Raw genomic sequence first — 10884 nt, 5'->3', positions numbered from 1 at the left:
TAGGCATGTGGAAGGTTGTATGTTGTAAGATGTAGGCTGGTAGATTGTAGGTACCTATTTAGGTTGTAAGGTCTAGTTAGTAGGTTATAAGGTAAGGCTAGGTCAGCTTTTCATCATGTTTTTCATCTTCCTCGTAGTTCATCTAGTATTTTTGTAATAAACGACTTGTAATTGAATCATTTGGCCGAATCCTTCTAAAAATGAGCACCCCAAGTGCTTCTTCTAAAAGCCCACCCCTGCACCCCCCAAGAGTGAGATCTAGATACCAGGCATGGTCGAATGGATTCTATCATGATGTTCTCATCTCCTCAGCTGGACGGTGCCATGGAGGCCACTTTCTCAGAGAGGCGACACCCCATCGTCAAGAGGAAAATCCCGATGGCCACCATCCCTCGTCGATGAAAACAAAGTATGTACATTGTACATTGTCATAGATAACATGAATCATTGTACATGGTCTGATGCGTTGTAAATTAGCGATCCTATGCAGTCAGTCAGGTGGTTTGGTGCGTGCAACTGCAGACGCGCCTTCACCGGCTCTCAGAGTCAGTTTTCTTTCTGAAGCTCAGCTTGAGGTATTTTGCACCCGCCCTCATGTGTATTTTGTTTCCCTTGCCTTTGTTACCGACAGACTAGGGCCAATATCCGAAAATGATTCGATCCACAGGATCCAAGAGCGCAGTTCTTCTATCTGATTATAAATTCATCAATACTTTTTGGAGACCATGCTGGTCCTTGATCCAACATGTTTCTTTTGTCGATGAATACCGGCGGCGGCGATCTTGAATCTTACATTTTTGCTCTGTGGATTGATTCTGGGGATCTTGTATCCTACATTTAGTCTCTGAGAACACATTTTTCTTGCTAAATTTCAAAATGCTTTGCATTAGCGAGGCGTACAAGGTTGTTTAAGAAGTCTTTGTGCACAACCTGCTTCGCTGGCCCTAAAGTTCAAACTTAACGCTTAATTTTATGTCTACAGACATGACATTTACGTTGGATCCAGGAAATTTGAACTCTGGCATTTCGTTCTCGCGTGGGGTCCGGAATCCTAAAGTGTTATTTATACGTGCGATCCAGGGGATCTTGGATCCTAAAATTATATTATATTTTTCAATGAGATCAAGGAGATCCAGTATTCTGAAATCCTGACATTGCATGGGATCTTGCGGATCTTGGATCTTGATTTTTGGCTGAGGCACAAGTCTGTACTTATACCGACAATGCATGCATAACCCCAGGGTCATGTCCGCCGCACGGTAGGGATTGCGAGGCAGCGAGAGTTACTAATGCTACTGTAAAACAGATGTGCTTGTGTGACATCGCATTTGCATGACCACCGATAACGGAACTGGATTGGCAGTTAATTTTCAGACGCTGCAGTAAGAAGTAGAAGAATTTAAGCCGGCCATGCGAATATCGATGGCGTCTTGCTGGTATAGTCGTCATTCAGCATGCGTCATTAATCCTTTGTTTTCAGGTCTGGAAAGAGCTGAGTCGGATAAAAAATGCCGACTTGCAGGACACCAACGAGTTGGAACTCTCCCGGGAAGCCATGACCCCGATTGTGGCCAATGGCGAAGGTGAAAGAGCAGCTGGATGCCTCACAGATGGTAAGTTAACCATAGAGATCGTATATACATAGAGATGACACGCCTATGTTAAAGCACTTGATTTCGTGGCGATTCAGTGGGTCTTTTTAAGCAAGGTTTTCTGGGGTGCCATGGCCCGTGACTTGCATTTTGTAAGGATTCGGTCAAGGAGATTGTGTTCACATCCGCTTATTTTTAAGTACAGTTTTTCTTTTTTGTCTAGCTGTGACGCTTTCGAGCGTTATTATTGAAATGAAATTAGGCATGTTTCAACCTTATGCTCGTATCAGGTACTGCATGTATCATTAACCCTCGCCGTCCGACGGGGGGGGGGGGGGGTGCCGCCTCCCTATAGGGTTTTTCACGATAGCTCCGAACACGCAGGCGATAGAGAGCTGAAACTTGGCATACCTGACCTTTGATCCAAGCCGCATCTTGTGACACCAACCACATTTTCTGGTCAGGTCAGGTCACTGACCTGTGACGTCGTAAGTGAACCTCTGCACAGTCCTCAGATGTCGCAACTTCGCAACGCCGTCAGTGCCAGAGGAACTTTCACAGGGAGATGAAACTTACAGGATGTAGTATCATCCAGAGGTCTCACAACTTGTACATATATCTCGGATTTTCCCTAAAAATCACATGAGGTCAGGTCGGCCACGTGACCTCACCATTAGGTATAAGTCAATGGGGAAAAATGAAAACTGCTATGTAAGCGCCGAGAACTATCTCAAACTGTCTCGAGCACATGGAATCGTGATTTCTTGCACGTCTTGCAAGGTCCGATGCTTCACTTTTGCATTTTTGACATTGCGTGGCGTCATTTATGGTCACTTGGGTCATTGATTAAAGAAAGCGCGGTTTTGAGGCTCATGATTACATATATAACTGCAATGAAAACCGTAAGGCGGTTTGACAAAAGTCATTTTGTCATTTGGCCAACATGTCTTATTTTCTTGGCCCTATTTTGAATATAATTATTAGCATGAGGCTTACGGTTTTCATTGCAGTTATATACTTGGTTCATTATAGTTTTTCATCAATAACTCCCTATCAAATTGAGTTAGCGAGTCGGAAAAGCCACCAATAAACTCAGGAAGACCTGCCGATTCGAGTAATATGTAACATGACCTCTTTCAACCAGCTTCGTGATCTGGGGGAGCTGACCTGCCCTTGACCCGAGGTCAACACCTCAAGTTGACCTCACCCGAACAAAAAGTATACCATTCGACGCGCCTGAGCGAGGCGAACACGATGATGCCAAAATCGCGGCTCTCCGACCGTTTTTTTTTTTGCGAAGTTATGAAAAACTGAACCCTGGCCCTTGGTCACTTGACCTGACCTCATGAGACCTTAAAATCGGGTACCAGTCCCTGCGTCTTGTAACGGCGCACACGTTTGTTTTTTCCGCGACGTTCTAGCTTCATCAGGGGCGAAACGGCGAGGGAAATCGTACCACCCCCGGCGCGTATGTAGAAAACCAATAGGTCCGGCGAGGGTTAATGTATCATTGAACGGGAACATGCAACATATGTATATTTGAGCTTGCACCGTGCTCAGAAAGGTTCAGAACAGCCGTTTTCACGACGGTTGACCGAAAGCGCCAAACTTGACCAAATCTCAAGGAACCTACCCTGAAAATTCCATGAACCTGACCCAAATGACCTTAGACCTGTAACCTTTTTTTGGGGGGTTACCATGTCAGGGGGGCCATAAAACATGCATCGCACAACCCTAGTAAATAGTTAAGTTGGTTCATGTGCTGACCCTTGGTGACCTGACCTGTGACCTGACATGGTATTATCAGTGACCTCTAATAGCAACATATATATTAGGCAACGTACGCCCTATTTTTAACGTACGCGAAACATTTTATCTTTGACCTGACCTGTGACGTCATCGGTGACCCCGAGGTCAATGAAATTGGAGTTCCGTCGACAAATTTGACAGGGCTATCGAACATCGTTTGAATGTTACGGATCCGTCCAGTAGTTTCGGAGATACGGGAGGGGGCAAAAAATGCCCCCCCCCCCACCGCGCGGAAGGTGACCGGGAGGTCCACCGCCTGCCGGGTTGATGAGAGCCTGAATGAGAGAGAATGTTTTTAGGCGAGCTTTTAAGGAATTCAATAAAAACACAAAATGAAATCATGCTACAAATTTCATTGCTTACCTCGGGAATGAAATCAGCCAGGAAAGAACAACAATATTTTTAACCAGTAAAACGCCTTTTGGGGTGACCAACGGAGCGAGCGAGAGGGTGGGCCTTGGACAAGCGAATTTGCAAGGAACACCTCCAACTAACTTGTGCACTGCACCCTACTAACCGGTCCCAGCGATGTGCCAAATTTGAGCGCAATCGGCCTAGCCGTTCTCGAGATCTGGAAGCGGCACCCTGCACGTGCGCACGTGCAAAATGGGTCCCAACTGACTTGTGCACGGCACCCTACTAACTGGTCCCTAACCGTGTACCAAATTTGAGCGCCATCGGTCCAGCCGTTCTCGAGATCTGGAAACGACCCCTGCACGTGCGCACGTGCAGCAGCACCCAACTCTGGCACATGGATATGCAGTGCCTAGTGGGTGCCTACCTACATACCAACTTTCAGCGCAATCGGCCAAGTAGTTACCAAGATATTGCAACAATTGCAAAACTGACACCTCTTCGTATTGCACGTGGCACGTGCATAAGCGGTCACCCACATGCATCGAGAATAGTCCAATACTTGGTAGAAGGAATGAAGCTACCCTAGAAAAATCATCGAAGGTAAATCGGTCAGGTGGTTGCTGAGATATAAGCCTCGCAAAAGCGTAACCAACGGCCGGCCGCTCATACTCAGAAATTTCCGTTAATCTACGAAAGACTACGCTTGCTTCGCTCGCTACGTAATAATTTCTTCAGACTAACAATGCCTCAGCCATATTGGCACGCTACTGGCTGAAAATAAGTTGCTTAAAAAGACCCACTGAATCGCCACGATTTTAAGTGCATGTCATCTCTATGTATATAAGATCTCTATGAAGTTAACAACATTTTACCCGGGAATGTTGGAACCGTAACCGAATAGGTACCAAAAGCTCATGTATTTATGAACGTCCTGTTAACAGTTTGATATACTCGTATACACTTACACGGAAAGTATTTAAAAAAAGAGCAGAAAAATGTGAAATTTCATTCGTGCTTCTTATAAGAGATCATAGAAGTTCATCGTTATATCCACTGTAGTAAACTACAGTGGATACTCAATACCTATATGCATTGAGCATGATTAACACATTTTTATCGTCAATTTCAAAGTAATATATGCGAGCACTATTTACTCTAAACATATTTTAATGTTATGCTCACAAGCATCTTCTAACCCGCACCCCGCGGGAGTTCCTGGATTTCCAGGCCCTGCTGGGGGGGGGGGGGAGGAAACGTTTGAATCCCCCTTTTAACTTAGCTCCTGGGCCATGTAGCGATACGGCGAAGACGGCGTTCGAAAGGACGTCAAAAATAAGGAAGAAATTATTTCGGTCACTTTTTTGGTCAGGTCAAAGGTCAGGTCACCAGAGGTCATTGAATGCAAAAGTTCACCGATTTCCAGGTTAAATTTTGATAATTTTCAATTTTTGACAACATTCAAATTTTGATCAGATCAACGCATAGCTCGGAAACTAATAGAGCTACAAAACCACAGAAAAGCGCCTTTGATAGCCCATTAACGCTCTTTCTGATTAATTCTCTCAGATTTGACCTGCCGTCAGTGGTTTTGCATGCGGGGGAGGGGTAAAAACTGCCAAAATAGATATATTTTTTCTGAAAGTTTTTCAGCAAAAACTTTTGACTTAAGCCTTTCACGTACTTTCTCTTACCGGAATCGTGTTTCTCTCGGCAAGACGCATTGAATAAACTATTATGTGACCTTGAAAGGTTAACTTAAAAATTTGACCTCAGTTTAAGGTCATGACCTGACCGATAAGGGTCAGGTTGCATATCAGTTGATCCGTTCGTCGAGATGAACACAACGAAGGTGTTTTCATCGTTCTATGCCTCTATCAAAAGTTCTTCGCGAAAAACTGTCAGATACCATTCGTGACCTGAGATGTCATCAGGGGCATAAAACGGGGTCACGGGTGCCATTTTCATGTTAAGTGTGGTTGCACTACTTGCTTATATGCCTGCTTTACCATATTGTCAGAGAGTATCATCGATGAAAACACTGAAATAAATTCATAAAATACAGATATTTGCTGTAAAAGAGATTAGGTGCAGATTTGGTCAAATTAGGTGCACTCGCCGGGTAGCCCGTCGCGAAAACGGCCAATATGACTTACGGCCAATATGACTTACGTCCAAAAGAGGCGCCTTTCGATTGTCTCCAATTTACTTACCTTTAACTGAGAGATCGCAAAATTCACCTGACCTTAGGCCATCGACATCAAAATGCTAAGATATGCATTTTGTACAAACTGTTGCTCTTATCAATCGCTGCAAGTTTCAAAGCAATCGGTCACTAGGGTGTAGCTATGGTAGGCTTTATAACTTTTTAAGTAGTGAGGTCACTTGGCTTGACCTGGCGACCTGACTTTAGGTGACCCGGAACGCCGCCGTTTTTTTTTAGATATTCGCGAAAATCCACAGAAGGTGTGTTCAAAAACCCTCCCCCTCCCCCAGCAAGACGTGGGTTAAAATTGCGAGAGGCATACTGTACCAAATTAAAGTTTGCAGTTCGTGGCCTTGATTTCTGAAGGTAAATTTTTCCGTCGCAGACGATGCGATCGACCATCTTCTCTGCACCGTGCTAAAGAGCACCAAGTTGTGTTCACATCGGCGCCGCAGCCACGGCCTCATGTGGCGGACGACTTCCACGCCATAGAGGGCGTGCCAGCAGTGCAGTTTAAGGAACTAAAGGCAAAGGTGAACAAGCTGCTGACGTGGGGGGCCGCGTTCACAGTGTTTGCGCAGTCGTTCAACCGCCCAGCCATCCGTCTGGCCGGCTACCTGATGTGTGCCGTGATCCTGAAGACCGATGTGTCGCCGCCCCCAAAGCAGTGGGCGGCGATGACCGGCTGCGTTTAGGAGTGCACGGGGAGGGACATGAGGCAGCACTTTAGGGACTTTCTGTCTCTTTTTGTGTTTGTGTTTCTGCCGGGTAGTTTTGCAAAGAAATGGCGTTAACGCTTTTTCATGCGTGTAGGCCAAGTTCATGTCTGCAGAAGGGCATGAGCGTCGTGCTGTGTTCATCACCCTTGTTCATATGATCAATGATGTAATAGTCGTGGTTTATCTGCATGCTATGCATTGTTTTAATAAACCTTATGTTTTAATGTTATGACTCTCATCTCATGGGTGAGGCTGACCGCCAGGGGATGAGTCGACAGAGTGGAAAAACCGGTGGCAGAGCGATCTAATAGGTGTGTTCACTTGACCATCATGTTATGAGTTACATTTAACTCGCGTATCAATCGTTGCATGGCATGAGTTACTAGCAATGCTTGAATTCGTCACAAACGGTAAACTCATGTGGTATGAGTGAGGGAACGAGAGTTAACCCGCAACTCATTGGTGATGTGACCGCTACAGGGCTAGTAACATTTACTAGCGCCTCATGTAGTCAAACGTGTGGTGTCTTCATTAACGGTGTAATATGAGTAAGCCTATACTCGCATATCATGAGTAATCAAAATGAGTTACCAAGAGTACATGAGTTTTTCACAATCGGTTAACTCATAATACACGAGTGAAGAGACATGAGTTAACGCACAATTGAGAGGTGGAATGACCGGTGCAGGCCTAGTTACATTACCGGCGCCTCGAGCAGTCAAATAGGTTGTTTAAAATTACCGTCGGTTCATGAGTTTACTCATCACCCATGGGTAATTTTGTTTTCAGTGCACGCAATGCAGGCCGGCACGACCTTCTAAATCGGCGGCATCGACAGCAGTCGATTCATGGAAGCTAACTTTTAAGTCTCCGTCCACACGGCCCGTTTTGGCTTCCCGAACTGCCGCGATATTGGGCCATTCGGCGAACCGTGACGTCACGTCTCGTGCCGTGCGCGGGTGGAGGCCCGCTACCCGTCTGTGACGTCATCAACCCGCCGGTGACGTCACCAGTCGTGAAAGACTCGCGGCTGGTCATAACTCGTCATTACTCACGTCCAGCATCCAGGAGGCCATTTGACCGTGAAAATCGAGTCAGGAGAGATTCGCCGAACTATATTTATCATAACTGATACGTGCTACTGTACGAGACTGAACGGCGATCCATTGTCGTTATCCGGCTCACTGCCGACCTGATCGCTTGTTTTCAATGAGCCCGACGTAAATTGCCGGCACAAATCTCCATCGGTGTGACGCGACGCCCAATGAAGCTGCTCCACTAAAGCCGGTCAGACGCCGAGGGACAACCGCCGAGCAGTCGAGATAGCCGAGACAGCCGAGACAGCCGCCGAGACAACCCCAGACAGCTGCCGAGAGACGGACACTACCTGCCGAGACAGCCCAGACAGCCGCCTAAACAGTCGCCGAGACAGCCACACTCGTGACGTCAGGACCACTGGTCAGCTGCCGTCTGCGCTCCACAATCGGCCCCCAAATAGCCATCCGGACACGTCGCCCCACTACTCTATAGTGTCAGCCTCAGGCCGCTGTCCAGTGACGCGGCAACAACAGACCCTGCCGCAGACGAGACTGCAGGCCAGGCTGCTGCGCCGTGGGTGGCAGCGGAAGGGGATGATGGAGGGACAGAGGTAGATGATCTGAAGAGCCATCTGATGAAGTGAGCTCCTCGCCGGCAGCAGCTGCTGCTTGATGACCCGACGTCATCTGGCAGCCCCTGTTTAACATTCCAACAGCTCGACGGAGGGCACGACTTTGTTCTGCATCATCGCGGGCTATATAAATCCTCCGCACTCCAAGCCGTCTTGGAATGCGCTGCGCGGTCTCTCAATGGTCGGCCATCTACGTGAGCCGGTGACCGTCCCGCCGCCGCATTCACCGGGTAACGCGTCACACCGACACAGCTTTTTGCACCATTTGGCATTCACATTTTTGACGTCTGAAGCGTTTGTCGCGCGGTTGGGTTTTAAAATGCCGTCACCAGGCGCGCAGGGGACTTCTGACGAAACTGCATCGCGCGTCTGCGGGTTTGCGCTGCGATAAACTCGTCTGGTGGGTTCATGGGCGGTCGAACATGGGCGAAAGCGTGAAACAAATCTGCACCGCAGCCGAGACGGACCGGTCCTGACGGGGGGGGGGACTGCAGGGGGGGGGGGTCTGTTGCTAAGCGGGCCGGTACTGTTAGTAACTGCGCCGGGTTCTCAGGGTCGGTGGGGCCCGACCTTTTCACGACACTGTGTCGTAGGCGCTTTCATGTGACGTGTGATCAGCTTGATTTCTCCGAACCGCACCCGGGCAGTGTGGGCTGCAGCCGTGGGGTGGGTTTAAAAACTGGGCCGCCGGCGCCCCAATGGACGACGGTGACAGTGTGTGAATCAAGCGCTGACTTTTAAAAATATTTAGGGCAATGAGGCGCCTGAGGGGGACGAAAGACGGCTTTTAATGGCATAACCAGTTGTCATACCATATTGCAACCATATTGTGTTTCAAGACTGCGAGCCTTTATTACAAAGCTATGCAGCGCGGCTGAACTTCCCAGTAACAAAATGAGAGACATGGCATTGCCAATTACCATAGCTCAATCTTGACCATTCATGAGTAGTTGACCTCTAGTGGTCATTGACCACAGACTATACCAGTCATCCCGGTCGACACGAAGGTGGAAGGGCAAAGACATGGGCGCATGAGTCTTACGATTATTTTTAGTCAAGGAACTTAGTCTCGCACCAGCTCCATTTTTAGAGCTCAGCTCACAAGAATAAGCGTTTGAATTTCGAACCATCGAAGTGACAGGTCATGCGCTTCAAAATCTACAGAGGCAGTATCATAGTCCGGCTAGACCAAGTCCGGTGGTCGAAATAGACACTTTTGTCTCAGCGGGGGTCTTTGGACGGACAGACATGCGCCGAACAGGTGTTTCTCTCTGCTTGGTGAGGGACTGGTGAGACTCCAGTGTCCGTCCCCTGCAGGGTGGATGGCAATGGGTGATGTCATCCTAGCAACGGAGCCTTGAACATCACTGGGTACCAAAATATCTCCCGATCGCCCTCCCACACCCCACCGCGCGCCACAGGTCGCTGGCCGCTCGTGGCTCCCCTCCCCCTTCTCCCTGCCTCTTTCGGACCGGACCTCGCCCTGCCCGGTCATGCACATTGCACAGTGCACGCTGCACCTCCGCGGCCGCTCACACCAGCCGTGCCCTTGCCGGCGGTGCATTCACGATCGTCGTTAATACCTACCAACTGCTGAATGACTCGCCTGAGCGCTCGGCGGCGGAGAAGGCATGCCAGCGGCGGCCGGCCAGTCTGCAGGCCGGTCAGACAGCCTTGACTACCCCCCCCCCCGCCCATCCCCTCTTGACTCAGTGCCGGGTTCGCCGACTCGAGTCTGCACGAGTCAGCCGGCCCGGCCCGGCGGGTGGCTTCATTCGGAGTATTTACCGTGATATCGGCGGGGATACACGCGAAGATCCGACGGCCGGTAACCGCCCAGTGGCTGCCGCGGGGCGATAGGCGTTATCACAAGTGTATTCGCGGTCATTGGGGCGACGTAAGAAAAGAAGAAAACAACTGGCCCCAAGAACTTTAAATTATCAGTTAGCATGCATCTTTTCCTTGATCTGTAGATAATTTACCATTAATTGCTAGAGAAAATTGCATTTAAAATCTTCCATCTATGTTTTTTTTCATCGTTTCCACAATATGTTCTTATTAAAATAGAAACACTAATTAGAAATAGTTCCCGCATCATCAAGAACAATAGGGAAGGCTTGAAGTGAATACAATAGTCTTAACGGTGTTGTAATCTATGTGAAGACACTTCTAAAATTGCCTGTAGAAATATTGAAGGCAAAAGTTCAACTTTTTCACAAGACGGATGTCTATAAACCTATTCAACGTGTGACAACTCAGCCGGTATTTCGTCGCCTACAGCCCAGCTTTCCCTAGTGACCGATAGAGGCGCTGCTATCGATGTCCGCCCGTGCCGCCTAACGGGTTATCGGGAACGGGTACAGGCCCCGGAAAGGCCACTAGCCAGGAATGGTCAGGGTAGAGGGTTGGAGAAAAAGAGAGAGGTTGGGAGTCCAAGTCACGGAGGATGTGCATTGGAGTAGTAACTAGCGGCTGCCCGGCAGCCTAGAGATGGTTGCAATGGAATGCGTCATAACTGTAAAATGAAGTGAGAGG

General features: G+C 48.3%; 1 long non-coding RNA gene across 1 annotated transcript; it reads left to right on the top strand.

Moving 5' to 3' along the window:
• Positions 1-391: 391 nt before the first annotated feature.
• On the top strand, positions 392-6779 carry LOC122393825. The gene is made up of 3 exons (XR_006258763.1): positions 392-409; positions 1481-1613; positions 6347-6779. It is a non-coding gene; the product is annotated as an uncharacterized LOC122393825 (long non-coding RNA).
• The last annotated feature ends 4105 nt before the right edge of the window (positions 6780-10884 follow it).

The sequence above is a fragment of the Amphibalanus amphitrite genome, unplaced genomic scaffold, assembly GCF_019059575.1.
Source record: "Amphibalanus amphitrite isolate SeventyFive unplaced genomic scaffold, NRLGWU_Aamphi_draft 000555F_arrow, whole genome shotgun sequence".
NCBI classification, from domain to species: Eukaryota; Metazoa; Arthropoda; class Thecostraca; order Balanomorpha; family Balanidae; genus Amphibalanus; species Amphibalanus amphitrite.
The sequence above is the reverse complement of the archived record's forward strand: the minus strand, read 5'-3'. Positions and strand labels throughout refer to the sequence as shown.